General features: G+C 39.1%; 1 protein-coding gene across 1 annotated transcript in view; it reads right to left on the reverse strand.

The window, feature by feature from the left end:
- LOC132131684 (rho guanine nucleotide exchange factor 3-like) overlaps positions 1–16,781 on the reverse strand; it is an 86,511-nt gene that overhangs the window by 50,309 nt on the left and 19,421 nt on the right. The gene's annotated exons all lie outside the window — the stretch shown is intronic.

Here is a 16,781-nt window from a genome sequence, read left to right on the forward strand (position 1 = left end):
CAAAGACTGAAACCCATTGTGCACTTATTTATTTAAGTCTACACTTCACTGCCCGGTGTTTTGCTCCTTGCCTAATAAGTTAAGTATTTTTTTTAATCTAAACCTTTTCTGCTGAGATAACACTTCTAGGCTACATTCTTGTCTTGCTTTCATAACAGATAACACAAATTTATCTAAATCTGGAAAAAAGTTACCAATTTCAACTTTTTTACCCTTTGTCTCGTCCAAGAATGCATTAATCTGCTCAACCGAATACAAATCACTCCCGCAATTAGCCACATCAAAGTCAGCACATGAATCATCATCTCTACAGCTTTCTACCGACGTTTCTGACAAATCATCAAATTCTTCACTTTGCCCATCATGCGTCTCATTTTCCTGGATCATTTTTTCTGGATCACCACAAACATCTCCCTTACTAACAACATTGCTACAACTTGGAAGCTCAGCATGATTCACAATATTATCAGAAGCGCTTTGCCTTACCTCAGTGATAGTATCTGCCTTTTCAGGTTGTAGCGGTGTATTTTCCGTCGCAATCTGCAGCCTATTGACTGGGCCTTCAGTCGAGCCTTGCTCTTCATGATTACGCGCTTTGTACAGTCAAGTGAACCGTTTGTGCCCGAAATCCCCGCACTCATAGCACCGTAAAGTCTCCGTACTAGCATACACCATATATGAGCCTTCTCCATGAGATGCCCGGAAAGACACATCGAGCGTTTTTGTGGGAGAGCTCAAAAACATGTCTTCTAAAAGATAGCACATGTTTAAGTGCAGCGTTCTTACAACCCGAAAAAATTTATTTTACAGCACTCTCATTCTCTCATTACCAACGAACGGGGGTACATTAGAGATGACAATCTTAGTTGCCAGTGCCGACAATGGTGTAATAGGCACGTACGTTTCATTGATCCATATTCCACTTTCAATCAAGGTTTTCACCCGATTTTCAATTAAAAAAAAACGACTACTGCCTTATTCATTCTTGAAGCCGAACTAATATTTTCATGACCAACTTTGGCTCCGACAGCAAGGAGAACAGCCTCAATACACTGTAAAAAATCCAACTTTTATTTTGTTTTACAAAATCACTTTTTAAAGTTTATACAACAATTTAACATTAAAAAAGTTGAGATAACACAGAAAATTAAGTAAAATAGAAATTTTGATCAATTTGTTTTACCGAATATTTAAAGTTGGAACAACTAACAACTAAGTTGGTTATTAGTATTGCCCACAAAGGCTGATGAGCATGCGCAGTTCGATCAATTTCTTTTTATATACAACGCCATTTTCATTTCTCCCGCTTCATTTTCGAATTGCCTCAAGCAGCGCTGGTTTGTTCCATCATTGTGATCACTCCGGTAAGTGTAGTTCTATGTGTATCAATTCATGATACGATTTAAATGAAATTTGATCACAATATGCCTTTCTGTACAACATAGTTGGCGGCAAATTATTCAGTTCAATTTTCCCGCCTGGTTTTATGAGATGCCTCCGGTCTGACGGCACCTTTTTTTTTCCTCCTCGACAGTGTAACCGCTCTGGTAACGTTAGTTGCTGTTATTATAATATGTAATATTTATCATGGGACTTGAATTATGTTTGTTCAACATAATTCAATGATTTTGTACACCGTATTTCCTTTTGTTTTAGAGTCGTCTCAAGCGGCGCCCGTTGAACGTTGGTCCGTAAGGTTAATCTATCACTCTGGTAAGTGATGGTTCTTTGTGTATCTATTCAATATATGATTTGAATTAAATTTGTTAACAATATGCATTTCTTTATAACATAGTTGACTTCAAGTTAGTTCAATTTTCCCCGAGTTGCCTCAGGTCAGACGGAGCCTGTTTTTTCCGACAGTGTAATTTAACATTAACGTAATCGCTCTGGTAATTTAGGTGCTATTCTTTGTATAATAAATTACGATAATATACCCTTCAAAATTAGTTTTTTTATTACAGAAGCTGACTTAGAGATGGCTCAGGCGGTGCCCGTTTAATGTTATTCCATTGGCGAATGTGATCACTGGGTACTTGTCACTTGTTTTTTTTGTGTTTTTTTTGTAACGTTATTGGAGTACGATATGATTTTAATGAAATTTGTTCACAATATGTGCTTCTGTACAACATTGGCGGCAAGTGAGTCATTTCAGGTTTCAATGTCAATGTCAATGTCACCTTTATTTATATAGCGCTTTAAACAAAATACATTGCGTCAAAGCAACTGAACAACATTCATTAGGAAAACAGTGTCAATAATGCAAAAATGATAGTTAAAGGCAGTTCATCATTGGATTCAGTTATGTCATCTCTGTTCAGTTAAATAGTGTCTGTGCATTTATTTGCAATCAAGTCAACGATATCGCTGTAGATGAAGTGTCCCCAACTAAGCAAGCCAGAGGTGACAGCGGCAAGGAACCGAAACTCCATCGGTGACAGAATGGAGAAAAAAACCTTGGGAGAAACCAGGCTCAGTTGGGGGGCCAGTTCTCCTCTGACCAGACGAAACCAGTAGTTCAATTCCAGGCTGCAGCAAAGTCAGATTGTGCAGAAGAATCATCTGTTTCCTGTGGTCTTGTCCTGGTGGTCCTATGAGACAAGGTCTTTACAGGGGATCTGTATCTGGGGCTCTAGTTGTCCTGGTCTCCGCTGTCTTTCAGGGATGTAGAGGTCCTTTCTAGGTGCTGATCCAGCATCTGGTCTGGATACGTACTGGATCCGGGTGACTGCAGTGACCCTCTGATCTGGACACAGACTGGATCTGGTGGCCACGGTGACCTCGGAACAAGAGAGAAACAGACAAATATTAGCGTAGATGCCATTCTTCTAATGATGTAGCAAGTACATAGGTTGTTATGGGAAGTGTTTCCGGTTCCGGTTTACCTAATTAATGCAGCCTAAAAATCCTTTAACGGATTTGGATAATAAAAGCATATTAGTATGGTATGTGTATGCCAGGTTAAAGAGATGGGTCTTTAATCTAGATTTAAACTGCAAGAGTGTGTCTGCCTCCCGAACAATGTTAGGTAGGTTATTCCAGAGTTTGGGCGCCAAATAGGAAAAGGATCTGCCGCCTGCAGTTGATTTTGATATTCTAGGTATTATCAAATTGCCTGAGTTTTGAGAACGTAGCGGACGTAGAGGATTATAATTTAAAAGGAGCTCATTCAAATACTGAGGTGCTAAACCATTCAGGGCTTTATAAGTAATAAGCAATATTTTAAAATCTATGCGATGCTTGATAGGGAGCCAGTGCAGTGTTGACAGGACCGGGCTAATATGGTCATACTTCCTGGTTCTAGTAAGAACTCTTGCTGCTGCATTTTGGACTAGCTGTAGTTTGTTTACTAAGCGTGCAGAACAACCACCCAATAAAGCATTACAATAATCTAACCTTGAGGTCATAAATGCATGGATTAACATTTCTGCATTTGACATTGAGAGCATAGGCCGTAATTTAGATACATTTTTGAGATGGAAAAATGCAGTTTTACAAATGCTAGAAACGTGGCTTTCTAAGGAAAGATTGCGATCAAGTAGCACACCTAGGTTCCTAACTGATGACGAAGAATTGACAGAGCAACCATCAAGTCTTAGACAGTGTTCTAGGTTATTACAAGCAGAGTTTTTAGGTCATATAATTAACACCTCTGTTTTTTCAGAATTTAGCAGTAAGAAATTACTTGTCATCCAGTTTTTTATATCGACTATGCAATCCATTAGTTTTTCAAATTGGTGTGTTTCACCGGGCTGCGAAGAAATATAGAGCTGAGTATCATCAGCATAACAGTGAAAGCTAACACCATGTTTCCTGATGATATCTCCCAAGGGTAACATATAAAGCGTGAAGAGTAGCGGCCCTAGTACTGAGCCTTGAGGTACTCCATACTGCACTTGTGATCGATAGGATACATCTTCATTCACTGCTACGAACTGATGGCGGTCATATAAGTACGATTTAAACCATGCTAATGCACTTCCACTGATGCCAACAAAGTATTCAAGTCTATGCAAAAGAATGTTGTGGTCAATTGTGTCAAACGCAGCACTAAGATCCAATAAAACTAATAGAGAGATACACCCACGATCAGATGATAAGAGCAGATCATTTGTAACTCTAAGAAGAGCAGTCTCAGTACTATGATACGGTCCAAATCCTGACTGGAAATCCTCACATATACCATTTTTCTCTAAGAAGGAATATAATTGTGTGGATACCACCTTTTCTAGTATCTTGGACAGAAAAGGGAGATTCGAGATTGGTCTATAATTAACTAGTTCTTTGGGGTCAAGTTGTGGTTTTTTGATGAGAGGCTTAATAACAGCCAGTTTGAAGGTTTTGGGGACATGTCCTAATGACAATGAGGAATTAATAATAGTCAGAAGAGGATCTATGACTTCTAGAAGCACCTCTTTCAGGAGCTTAGATGGTATAGGGTCTAACATACATGTTGTTGGTTTAGATGATTTAACAAGTTTATACAATTCTTCCTCTCCTATGGTAGAGAATGAGTGGAACTGTTCCTCAGGGGGTCTATAGTGCACTGTCTGATGTGATACTGTAGCTGACGGCTGAATGGTTGCAATTTTATCTCTAATAGTATCGATTTTAGAAGTAAAGTAGTTCATAAAGTCATTACTGCTGTGGTGTTGGGAAATGTCAACACTTGTTGAGGCTTTATTTTTCGTTAATTTAGCCACTGTATTGAATAAATACCTGGGGTTATGTTTGTTTTCTTCTAAAAGAGAAGAAAAGTAATCGGATCTAGCAGTTTTTAATGCTTTTCTGTAGGATGTGTTACTTTCCCGCCAAGCAATACGAAATACCTCTAGTTTTGTTTTCCTCCAGCTGCGCTCCATTTTTCGGGCTGCTCTCTTTAGGGTGCGAGTATGCTCATTATACCATGGTGTCAAACTGTTTTCCTTAACCTTCCTTAAGCGTAAAGGAGCAACTTTATTTAAAGTGCTAGAAAAGAGAGAGTCCATAGTTTCTGTTACAGCATCAAGCATCAAGGAATTTGGATACATCAGGAAGATAACTTAAAAAGCAGTCTTTTGTGTTAGAAGTGATGGTTCTTCCATACTTGTAACAAGAAGTAGAATTTACAATTTTGGCTATATGAATTTTGCAAAGAACTAAATAATGATCTGAGATATCATCACTTGGCTGAATAATTTCAACACCATCAACATCAATTCCATGTGACAGTATTAAATCTAGAGTATGATTTCGACAATGAGTAGGTCCTGAAACGTGTTGTCTAACACCAATAGAGTTCAGAATGTCTATAAATGCTGATCCCAATGCATCGTTTTCATTATCAACATGGATATTAAAATCACCAACTATTAAAACTTTATCTGCAGCCAGAACTAACTTGGATGTAAAATCACCAAACTCTTTAATAAAGTCTGTATGGTGCCCTGGTGGCCTGTATACAGTAGCCAGTACAAACATAACAGGGGATTTATCATTAACATTTGTTTCTTTGGATAATGTTATATGAAGTATCATTACTTCAAACGAGTTATACTTGTAGCCTGCCCTCTGAGAAATCCTGAAAACGTTGTTATAAATTGAAGCAACACCTCCACCTTTGCCTTTTAGACGTGGCTCATGTTTATAACAGTAATCTTGGGGGGTGGACTCATTTAAAATAATGTAATCATCAGGTTTTAGCCAGGTTTCAGTCAAACAGAGTACATCTATATTATGATCAGTGATCATATTATTTACAAAAAGTGTTTTCGTAGAAAGGGATCTGATATCCAAGCTTTATCATTTGTTTATCCATATTGCTTCTGTTTTTTATTTGTTGAACCTCAATTAAATTGTTAATCTTAACTTGATTTGGACGTTTTTTGTATTTTCTAGTTCGGGGAACAGACACAGTCTCTATAGTGTGATATCTAGGTGAAAGAGTCTCTAATGTGCTGAGAATTAACTGACCTCTGTGACGGGAGGCAGCTAGCAGACGGTCGGTTTAGCCAGTCTGTCTGCTTCCTGACCTGTTAGTTAGTCAAGTATAAACACTAAGACTATTTGCCATATTTCTAGAGAGAAGAGTGGCGCCACCCCAGGAGGGATGAAGACCATCTCTTTTAATAGGTCAGGTCTGCCCCAAAAGCTCGTCCAATTGTCTATGAAACTTATGTTATTCTGTGGGCACCACTTAGACATCCAGCCATTGAGTGATGACAATCTGCTATGCATCTCATCACCATGGTAAGCAGGGAGGGGACCAGAGCATATTACAGTGTTCACACACCTCTTTAATGTTATTTTTAGTGATCTCCGACTGGCGAAGTTGAACATCATTAGCGCCGGCATGAATAACAATCTTACTGTATTTACATTTAGCATTAGCCAGCACTTTTAAATTTGCCAAGATGTCAGGCGCTCTGGCTCCCGGTAAACATTTGACTATGGTGGCTGGTGTCTCTATATTCACGTTCCGTACAATAGAATCACCAATAACTAGAGCACTTTCATCAGGTTTCTCAGTGGGTGCATCACTGAGTGAGGAGAACCTGTTTAATGTTTTGATCGGAACAGAAGAGCGGTGTTTTGACCCACGACTACGCTGCCTCACCGTCACCCAGTTGCCCTGCTGCTGGGGCTCTGTTTCCGGAACCGAACAATGTACAGGAATCCCTGAGCTAGACGCATCCAAAGCCGTATCTAGAGCCCTAACATTTTTACTATCCTCAATTAAAGTTTGGATGCGTGTCTCTAATTCTGAAACCTTCTCTGTCAGCCTAACTATTTCCCTGCATTTATCACATGTGAATCCCTCATCAGCGACAGAGATAGATAAACTGTACATGTGGCAAGAGGTGCAAGAAACAATAATAGGAGAAGCCATTACTCACCGTGCTTGATGAAAATTCTTACTGCGGTTGTTTGATGAACTTGTGAAAAACTGGAGCGAGGGAGAGGAGAAAAGAAAACAGCGATAGGTTCGAATGAAAACGCTAATGACAAGCTAACGAGTGCTAACGCTTTGCAGGTGTACTGCACTCACGGAAATAAAATAAAAGTGAACGATCAAAGTTAATCTGATAAGATTGATCGATAATATCAGAAATATGGTGTGAATTAAGTTATATTTTACCACTTTAAAAAACAGAGAGTGATAGTAAGATAAAGATTCTAGAGAAAAAAACAAAATAAAAACAGCTACACGGAGCTACGATTAGCTACAGAAGGCCAACAGGAAGTAGAGAAAACACTGTCCAACAGCGACCGTTCCTGCTTCATCCTCGAGTTGCATTGAGTCAGACGCCGCCGGTGTATTTTCTTTTTTTTATTTAGACCGTGCAATCGCTCTGTCAGGTACTGTTGTATGCATTTTCTTCATTTAAATTAATTGACCTTTATGTGCTTGTTCAATGCAAAGTATTTGTTTAGCTATAAATCTGTGTACTATAAATCTGAATCTGTATTTTTCTGTGTTTTTAAAAAGGCAAATAATTTAGGAGCTATTTTAAATCTTAAATTCATAGTTGGTTTTTAAAATTTGACATTTAATATTTGTGTTCTTGTTTGCTTTATGATGGTATTTTAAGTTGTTCTCTGGCAATAAATTAATGTATTCCTTGATTTAAAAAAATTATATATAACAAAAATATAATATATATAAAATCTCATGTTTTTGACCAAAGAATTAATTCTACCATTGTATTGTTTATTTTTTTCTCATTGGGATGATGCAGTGCAAGAGATGCAAATTTGAACACCCTGCTCAGGAGGTCCTTTTGAAGCATTACAGATTGCGCCACTATCAGGGAAGAAATCGCCAACTACCCTGCCTTTACACAGATTGCGCCTGCTCTTTTAAAACAACAGGAGTGTTAAAGTCTCACCTTTCAAGATCACACAAGCAATTGTGTTCACGTGAGAGACCCTTAACATTTAATTGTGAATTGTGTGACTTTAAGGACATTTGTAAAACACCTGATTACTTCAAATATATTAGGAGCCGTTTAAAAAAACATGAAACTGTAAGGTGCCCTTTTAGCCACTGTGATTTTCAAACAAATCTGATTTCATCATTCAGTGGTCACAGAAGTCGGAAACATCGTAACTTTACCATTACAGACTTCAGAGGAAATATTGTTATTCAAAATGCAGAACCAGAAGACAGTGAGCAACAAACTGCCCAGTTATTTCCTGGAGACAGCCATCCTCATGAAACTGACAGGTAAATACTTTGTGAATTGAGTGATACTGTTTCATTGACTGAGTGTGCAGCAAAACAGTCAATCAAAAACATTCTGAGAAAGAATGAAGTGCTCACTGATGATCTAGTTGTTGATGAGATAATCAGTGCAATTTTTTATTTAAATCCACTGTTCACAAGCACCAGAAAAGGGGGAAGTCTTTCAACTGAATACAGAAGAAATGAATACTTAAGGTGCTTATATTGATGACGTAGGAATTTGGAATGTCAAAAAAAATCCACAAAATAACAGCAGTGTATTGGGTGGTACTTAATTTGCCAGCCCAGTTCCGCTCAAGTCTTTCCACAATTCAGCTTGCTCTATTAGGGAAAACTGATGATGTGAAACAATTTGGCTTTGACAAATTCTTCGATCCTTTTTTAAAGGATTTAAGAACTCTTGAACGGGATGGTGTAAATGTGAAAGCATTTGATGACCAGTTGAAAGGAACACTATTTTGTGTTTGTGCTGACAATCCTGCAGCACATGGACTAGCTGGCTTTCAAGAAAGCTTTTGTGTTGAACACTTTTGTCGGTTTTGCCTAGCTAGCAAAAAGGAGATACAGACTAAAGATTGCAGTCATTTTGAACTGAGAAGAGCTGAACAGCACAATCTCACTTTAAATGAACTTCAGAAAAGCGATGGGAAAACAAGTCTTCTTGGCATTAAAAAAGAATGCATTCAGAGTGAGAATTTGTCATTCTTTCATGCAGTGACCGGCTTTCCGCCTGAAGTCCTGCATAAATTTTTTGAGGGAATTGTCCCAGTTGAGCTGTGTGTTTGTTTGAAGCAGTTGATTTCCCAAAAATACTTCACACTCAACGTTCTTAACACACAGATCAAGACTTTTCCTTTTAAGGATTCTGATAGAGTGAACAAGCCAAAGACAATTGACATAGCCAGCCTCAAAAAGGGAAGCATAGGTTGGAATGGGCACGAAAATTGGGCCCTGCTACGTCTGTTGCAACTTATAATTGGAGACCTTGTGCCTGAAAATGCAGCTCCTTGGGAGATTTTGATGGATTTAAGAGAAATTGTTGAGTTTGTTGTATCACCAAAGTTATCCGATGCATCTTTGTGTTTTTTTACAGAGAAAACTAAATGATCACAGGGACTTGCTGCTCAAAACATTTCCAGAAATGCCACTAAAGCCCAAGCATCATTATGCTGAACATTATTAGAGTCTAAGCACAGCTTTTTTAAAAAGGTTGTGCATGATGTGCACAATTTCAAGAATATTCTTGTTACCTTGGCCACAAAACATCAGCTCACAATGGCTTACTACTTTGATGGTCCAAGTTTCTCTCCTCCTCTGCATGTTGAACAACTGAAAGTTGTTAAAATAAATACTTTCAATGCAGCAGTCAAAAGTAAAGTGAAGTAAAACATATCCACATAAAGAAATGGTATCTCTAGCTTCTAGTGTGAAATTTCAAGGGATCCACTACAAGGAAGGCATGGTTTTATCAGCTGGGGAGTGCAGTGGTTTGCTAGAGTTTCAGACAATAATGCACATTCTAGTGGACTGCAGCAAAGTGTCTTTCCTGTGCCAGATGCTTTTTCGCTCGGTATGTTGAGCACTACAGATGCTTTGAGATAGTGGAAACAGATTTTATAGTGCTTGAACCTCAAGATCTGAATGATCATTACCCGTTGACAGCATACATGGTTGGAGGGAAAATGCTGACTGCTCTTTAGAGGTTTTTACTACATTGAAATTATTTAAATTGTGCCATGTTTAATTTTTTTTCTTGTCTCAGTTTCTTGGAAATGTTGCTACGAGTTATCCTGGCCCCTGATAACATTAGAAGGTTGCAGATTTCAGAAAACCTAGAGTCAGTTGACCAGCTAAAACAAATATTTAAAGAGAAACTTCAACTTCAAAATGGTTTTGAGATTCAATTTGAGGACCCAGAGTTCTGCAATTTAAATTACAGAACCCCCCCCCCCCCCCAATAAGGCAGTCTTAAAAATTATCTTCAATAATCGAAAGAGTTGCCTTCCACATCCTCCCAGGACAATGCTAGTGTTTCACCTATTCCTGCCCCCAACCTATTCCTCAACTGTGTTGATGCAACGAGAGATTGCAGAGCGATGCCCCTACCCATTCCCCATTCCAGCATTTTCTTATGATGTAGAGATACGGCTTGTAAAAGGAAATGAGGTGTATGAAAAAAAAAACAAGATGCTTCTTAATGTTTCCAGAGATATGAGAATGGAAATCTTGGACAAAATCGCCCAGGCCGTTTTTTTTCTTATAAGGCATATCCAATCACAAAAGAAATCGAGTCTGTGGCCTCAGCACTAACAGCAAAATACCCATGCCTGAAGGATCCAGGCCCCGGAACAGGGTATGATGGATGGACTGTCAGCATAAAATACAAGTTAGGTAATTATCGATCCAAGTTAAGATCAGCAGGCTGCACAGAGGTCATGATCAACCAGAAGGGGGATGGAGCAAAGACCAAGCACCTTTAAAGATAGCCAGAAGATCAGAGGTGAATTTTATACCTGATTATACCATTGACACTCTTGAAGCAGAGCAGAAAGCTTTACAAGAAGAAATGAAGAAACGTCATTTTAATACGACATTCATCAGCTCAAAGATGGAAATCACATTTTCACTCCGAAGAAAAGAAATAGTTGAAGAGCAGCCACTTGTTGGTGAGGTCATAAAAAAATGGCCAGGACTCTTCATCCCACAACAGGTAAATTGTTTTTATTTTTATTTGCTTATTTATTTTTAAGGTTGATCGGTAACAGGTGTACAATGTTACAATTATGGTACAAGATCACATAATTCAGTTAGCGGTTTTGACTGTAAAAGACAATACACAGGGAAGCGCAAGCTTAGATATTGTGTATAGTTCTAATAAAAGGGATAGTGCACCCAAAAATGAAAATTACTCACCCTCATGTTGTTTCAACCCTGTATGAGTTTCTTTTTTCTGAGGAACACAAAGATACTTATGAAACATGTTGGCAACCAAACAGTTGTTTGTCCCCACTGACTTCCATGGTATTTTTTCATACTTAAGGAAGTCATTGGGGACCAACAACTGTTTGGCTGCCAACATCTTTCAAAATATCGTCTTATGTTTCATACAAGAAAGAAAGTAATGAAGGTTTGGAACAACATGAGGGTGAATCGATGATGACAGAATTTTATTTCTTTGGATGATCTATCATTTTAACCATGTCCTTTTATGGCATGTATACATGTATTTTTCAGATATGTCCAGAATTCTACAGAGTCACTCGAGTTGATCTGAGAAACACGTTTCTTGATTCCTTGGACTCACTTTCTCCACGACTGATCAAGCACTATTGGGAAAAGACATGCAGACTCTCTTAGATAAATTTGACAAACAGGTGTCCTGTTTAACATTATTTACCTCTTCATTTTACATTTATAACAGGTTGTAATAAACAACTGTGTTGTTATTCGACAGCAGCTGAGCGCAGGCTGCCCTCCTGGAAACGCGATTGGGCTAGTTTTGAGAAGCAAGTGGACAGGATCTGCTTGAGATGTAATTATAATCAAAGGAGCGTTTTTACTGACGAGATGCGCATGAAAAATCACATTCGATTTTTTGCACAGCCCTAACATCCAGTTAACAAAGCTAAACAGCTAAACAAACTGATTGAGATTGAGGAAGTTGTCCTCAGCAAAATGTGCTGCACATAGTTTTACATGTGGATTATAATTTTACGGGAACTGAGTTAAACATAAATTGTAACCATTAATCTCTAAGTACAGCGTTCCTGGGAAGGCCAAACAAAGGTGATTGGACTCCGAGATAAAAAAAATATCAGCGTTTCGACGACATGGCGACAAACACAAACGCAGCCCTTCCTCTTCTCCGTCGGAGCGCAAAAGACCACGCCCCCTTTTTGTGAATTCGTGTGGGGGGAGGTTAGTCAAAAAACTGTTTTAGTGACGTCATTACCGCAGGAACTAGAGGGATGTAGTCCAAACGGGTCGTTCGTTGTAGGTGAATTCTGTTAAATAAAATCTCGCTTGGCATTGAACTTTGAGCTTTAGAATTTTACAGATATTATTTATACTCTAACAACAACATTACACACGAACTAAAGTTTAAAACATGGTATCACGAAGAACGGGACCTTTATTATATTATGTTGATTAAACATGCAGAAAGGTGTGTACAACTACTTGAACTTTAAGTTGAGTAAACTCAAAAATCTGCTGAAGCTGGTTGCCTTAAATTTTTAAGTTTGCTCAACTTCTGATTTTTTACAGTGTAGACGTGTTCGCCTCCGGTGTACACCTGAAGCCATTCCGGAAGCTAAGAGGCGACGCTACCCCCGCGGGGGTGGACGTCATGTTGCCTCACACTCACACCCCACACGAAATGACAACAAAAACCTACCCTAAAAAAAGTGTTTTAAGAGGTGTAGGAAAATAGAAAAATAAATAAAGAAAAACGAAAAGGCAATATAAAGCTTAAACGAAACTGAAAAATGCCAGACGCTCTCCCACACGTGTCTCACACACGCACTCGCTCCCAGCATCCACTCCGACAGAAAGAGAAGAAACAAATGTAGAGGTTGCCAGAACCCAAAGGAGAAAGGCCTAATGAGATTCTTTCACAGTCTGTTATTAAGCCTCTAATCAAAAAAACACAACTTGACCCCAAAGAACTAGTTAATTATAGACCAATCTTGAATCTCCCTTTTCTGTCCAAGATACTAGAAAAGGTGGTATCCTCATATTCCTTCTTAGAGAAAAATGGTATATGTGAGGATTTCCAGTCAGGATTTAGACCATATCATAGTACTGAGACTGCTCTCAGAGTTACAAATGATCTGCTCTTATCATCTGATCGTGGGTGTATCTCTCTATTAGTTTTATTGGATCTTAGTGCTGCGTTTGACACAATTGACCACAACATTCTTTTGCATAGACTTGAACACTTTGTTGGCATCAGTGGAAGTGCATTAGCATGGTTTAAATCATTCTTATATGACCGCCATCAGTTCGTAGCAGTGAATGAGTATCATATCGATCACAAGTGCAGTATGGAGTACCTCAAGGCTCAGTACTAGGGCCGCTACTCTTCACGCTTTATATGTTACCCTTGGGAGATATCATCAGGAAACATGGTGTTAGTTTTCACTGTTATGCTGATGATACTCATCTATATATTTCTTTGCATCCCGGTGAAACACACCAATTTGAAAAACTAATGGATGACGAGTAATTTCTTATTGCTAAATTCTGAAAAAACAGAGGTGTTAATTATAGGACCTAAAAACTCTGCTTGCAATAACCTAAAACACTGTCTAAGACTTGATGGTTGCTCTGTCAATTCTTAGTCATAAGTTAGTGAAAGTGAAGTGAAGTGACATTCAGCCAAGTACACACACACAGAGCAGGGAACACACACACACACTGTGAACACACACCCGGAGCAGTGGGCAGCCATTTATGCTGCGGCGCCCGGGGAGCAGTTGGGGGTTCAATGCCTTGCTCAAGGGCACCTAAGTCGTGGTATTGAGGGTGGAGAGAGAACTGTACATGCACTCCACCCACCCACAATTCCTGCCAGCCCGAGACTCGTACTCACAACCCTTCGATTGCGAGTCCGATTCGCTAACCACTAGGCCACAACTTCCACAGTTAGGAACCTAGGTGTGCTATTTGATTGCAATCTTTCCTTAGAAAGCCAAGTTTCTAGCATTTGTAAAACTGCATTTTTCCATCTCAAATATATATCTAAATTACGGCCTATGCTCTCAATGTCAAATGCAGTAATGTTAATCCATGTATTTATGACCTCAAGGTTAGATTATTGTAATGTTTTATTGGGTGGTTGTTCTGCACGCTTAGTAAACACACTACAGCTAGTCCAAAATGCAGCAGCAAGAGTCAGGAAGTAGAACCAGGAAGTATGACCATATTAGCCTGGTCCTGTCAACACTGCACTGGCTCCCTATCAAACATCGTATAGATTTTTAAATATTGCTTATTACTTATAAAGCCCTGAATGGTTTAGCACCTCAGTATTTGAATGAGCTCCTTTTACATTATAATCCTCTACATCCGCTACGTTCTCAAAACTCAGGCAATTTGATAATACCTAGAATATCAAAATCAACTGCGGGCGGCAGATCCTTTTCCTATTTGGCGCCTAAACTCTGGAATAACCTACCTAACATTGTTCGGGAGGCAGACACACTCTTGCAGTTTAAATCTAGATTAAAGACCCATCTCTTTAACCTGGCTTACACATACTAATATGCTTTTAATATCCAAATCCGTTAAAGGATTTTTAGGCTGCATTAATTAGGTAAACCGGAACCGGGAACACTTCCCATAACACCCTATGTACTTGCTACATCATTAGAAGAATGGCATCTACGCTAATATTTGTCTGTTTCTCTCTTGTTCCGAGGTCACCGTGGCCACCAGATCCAGTCTGTATCCAGATCAGAGGGTCACTGCAGTCACCCGGATCCAGTACGTATCCAGACCAGATGCTGGATCAGCACCTAGAAAGGACCTCTACATCCCTGAAAGACAGTGGAGACCAGGACAACTAGAGCCCCAGATACAGATCCCCTGTAAAGACCTTGTCTCAGAGGACCACCAGGACAAGACCACAGGAAACAGATGATTCTTCTGCACAATCTGACTTTGCTGCAGCCTGGAATTGAACTACTGGTTTCGTCTGGTCAGAGGAGAACTGGCCCCCCAACTGAGCCTGGTTTCTCCCAAGGTTTTTTTCTCCATTCTGTCACCGATGGAGTTTCGGTTCCTTGCCGCTGTCGCCTCTGGCTTGCTTAGTTGGGGACACTTCATCTACAGCGATATCGTTGACTTGATTGCAAATAAATGCACAGACACTATTTAATTGAACAGAGATGACATCACTGAATTCAATGATGAACTGCCTTTAACTATCATTTTTGCATTATTGACACTGTTTTCCTAATGAATGTTGTTCAGTTGCTTTGACGCAATGTATTTTGTTTAAAGCGCTAAATAAATAAAGGTGACTTGACTGAATTAATGTTTGTTCATGCAGAGCATTAACAATTGTTTTGAAGGCTAAAAATGAGTCTGCAGGCCAGATTGTTTTGCATTTTCATCTGTAAGTATTGTTTTCATTAAAGACTCGCCTTTATACAAAGTCAAATAAAGAGATAACGCTAACTTTAGCATAAACTGATGATTTGGCCATTTCTCGGTTATAAATTATCTTGAGTGCTGTGTCATTGGGCACTTATGAAGGAAACACTAAAAAGCACATAAAAATGCCTCATTGAGACAAAATATCAAATATAAGAGTGTATCTACATTTCCGGTCCCCCTTTTTGAGAATGTTTAAAAGTCACATTCATAAATACATCTCTGCCTTGTTTTGAATGGACTTCTGTCACTGTGGCATCAGCTGGCCCGAGACAAGAGCTAGTTTCTTAAAGAGTTGACTGTGAGAAGATGATCACTGAAGAAGATGTGACTCTTTAATAAAAGAAGGCTTAATTACGTTTCATTAAACTATTAACTGTGTCTCAGATGTTTCTTTTTCTAGGATAAATAAAAATAGAAATACTGCAAGTACAAAGCTATGAAAGCAATAAGGACAGTATAGCACCAGACACAGCCGCGGTGCTACCATAGGTCCGGGCCCACCCATTTTGGCCCAGGCCTATGAGTAGGGAGTGATTTTCATTCTAGCAGTTCATCCAATAACAGCCAGAGGAAAGCTTTGAGTGAAAGCTTCTCAGCCAAGCGGACGTCATTCATTCAAGACAGACAGTTTTGCTAATATGAAACTTAAAACAAAACTAAGCAGCTTATTTTATTTTAAATTCAGCATTGTCATTCTGATTTTATAAGAAACAGTTAAATAATTTTGGACCGTTACCTGCCCGCCGTGTTGGGTAAATAAATGGAGAGAGAAACAGAACCTCCAAAAACATAATTCAGTTTCAGTCTTTTTGTGTATTGAACGTTCAAAAGAGATAAATGAAGTTTGCTTACTGCCAACAATTAAGGTGTGTTTCTTTGTCCGCTTCAGCACTGAGCTGAGGACAGCGATACAAGTTGCTCTCCTCAGTGCCGCAGAAAAGCGCTGAAACGGAGATGAAGGGGAACCCGTTTTTTGGGGGGGGTGGGGGGTGGGGGTCTTATTTTAACTGGCCCATCCAGTTTTCTGGAGGCCCACCTACAATAAAAATCCTGGTACCGCTAGTGGCCAGACAGCAAAGAAACCTGGAGCTAGCGACTGATGACCTGTTGACATCGCTTGGTCTTGGAAGAATTTGATGCCAAATTTTTATATTAAGATTTCTGAATTTAGATTGCAGTATTAGTATATTGCCCTATGAGCACAGTTTAAGACACTAATGTTGAGTGAAATAAGGGAGCCAGATGAAAAACCGCAGCATCACTGCTTTCTCTGTAATTATCAGCCAAGCCATATTGCCATCTCATTAAGTCATGAACCCAAAATGTCTTCATCACAGTGGAATCACAGTAGCTGACCTTGTGGTTTTTAACTGAAATGTCCAAGATATATCAGTCT

The sequence above is a fragment of the Carassius carassius genome, chromosome 48 (genome assembly GCF_963082965.1).
Source record: "Carassius carassius chromosome 48, fCarCar2.1, whole genome shotgun sequence".
NCBI lineage: Eukaryota > Metazoa > Chordata > Actinopteri > Cypriniformes > Cyprinidae > Carassius > Carassius carassius.